Source organism: Vulpes vulpes, chromosome 2 (genome assembly GCF_048418805.1).
Source record: "Vulpes vulpes isolate BD-2025 chromosome 2, VulVul3, whole genome shotgun sequence".
NCBI lineage: Eukaryota > Metazoa > Chordata > Mammalia > Carnivora > Canidae > Vulpes > Vulpes vulpes.
The window spans coordinates 25380981-25382938 of NC_132781.1; positions in this window are offsets into that span (position 1 = coordinate 25380981).

Genomic DNA, 1958 nt, shown 5'->3' on the forward strand with positions numbered 1-1958 from the left:
CTGGGCAAGCGGATGGTGGCGGCAGGGATGGGCTGGGACAGGTTTACGGCTGATGAAGGAGGACGGGTGGACACCCTGGGGAAAGTTGTAGGTAGATAACTGGTGGGATTAGAGACCTTGAGGGGAAGCACACGGGGCCACCTTTCCAAAGCCCTGTCAGGAAATGTCCTGAGTCGCGGGACATTGGTTGCCACAGCCAGAGACTACCTTAGAAAAGAGGTTCTAGAAAAAGAGGAAGGGATTCATTCAGGGTCATGCACCAGTTTAGCAAAGGGGCTGGGCTTAGAGTCCTGTGTTCCCTGTACACTATTAAAAAAAAAAAAAACAAACAAAAAAACTTGGAAAAGTGGCAAGAATAAAACAACACATATATCCCTTACATTCATCTATGGCTAACGTTTTGTTTCATATACTCTATCATTTGTGATGTGGGTAACAAAAGCAGAAGACAAAGTATTAAATTTCCTTACTACCTGCAGTCCATTGATAAGTCCTTAAAACAGGCAGAGTGATGTTCCTCTAAGAGCTCAGCTACTTCCATCTTAATACTTTGCTAAGGGCAAAAGGGAATCTTAGCTCCACCCCCAGGACTCTGTAAATCTACTTTAACATATAAAAATTCCTTTGGAAATTTCCTTTTTCTCCACCCTCCCCCCGCCCCAAGATATGTGCTGGCAATCATTCCCCAAGCATATGACCCACCGATACACATCTGAAGGGTCTCATGACTAAGGTTTTATTAGACAACAATAAATGACTTTTCCCAACAATAGCCAGCCCCCTCAAGATCCTGGAAACCCTGCTTCCAAAATTCCTTAGAGACGCACGCTATCCCTAACCCCCTCTCAACTTGAAAGCATATAATGGGCCCCTCCTCAGGACCCCAGTGCAGCTCTTTCTGCCCACAGGTCCTGCCCCTGTGCTTTCATATAACCAAAGATGTAGTAAGAATTCTTTCTTGGCTGTAGGCTTCAAACCCTAACATCTTTCCTACATTAATTTGTTCTCTCTCTTTCACTTCCCATCTTATCTCTGTGTATTTTCTAAGAATAGGGGCATCCTCTTATATAACTTAAGTAAGCTTATCCTCTGCATTCCAATTTTATCCATTGACCCAATAATGAACTTTATAGCAATTTCCACACACCCCCACCCCCATACAGGATGCAGTCTAATATTAGGTACTGTATTTATTTCTCATGTCTCTTTAATCTCCTTTAATCTGAAAATTGTCCTCAGCCTTCCTTGTATTTTATTACATTAAAACAAACAAAAAGCATATTTCTCATTTTAGGTTTGTCTGATGTTTCTTCATGATTAGATTTAGGTTTTGTGTTTTTAACTAAGGTACTACCTAACTGGTGTATGGACCCTTAATTTTAACAAAACTAGACCCATTTCTGGATTCTAGTAGGATTGGATTCTTTCAACTTTTCTTACAGTTCTCTCTTCTCTGTCCTCTTACTTTGTCTTCACTTGGAGCAATCAAATGATGAGATATAGCCACAGCAGCACTCTTCAAGTGGTATAATTTTGCCGTTACCAACTACATTTTTTTTTCTCTGACTGCCAGAATGCAATCTCTATGATGGCTGAAGGTTTAGATAGCTGTCTTCCTTGTTCTATTCCCAGAACAGTGCTTGGCATCTGGAGAGTCACTCACTGCCTTAGAGAGAAAACCACCACTGGATGAATACTAATGCACATAAAGCTTCTGACCAGTTGTTCAGCGCTTGAATTAGTTGGGATATTATTTAGAATAAAATCTAAGTTGCTGTACCAAGGAGATCCTCAAAAACAATGCGTAGATGAAAGAAAGATATAAGTTAATTTGTCTTTGCTCCACAGGCCATTCACAAACCTAGTTTCCTTTCATCTCATTCGTTGGCCATACCCTAAAGAGATTGTCTTTACCTAACCATGGGCCATCTGTGTCGCAGCCTGCAGGAAGGAAAAAC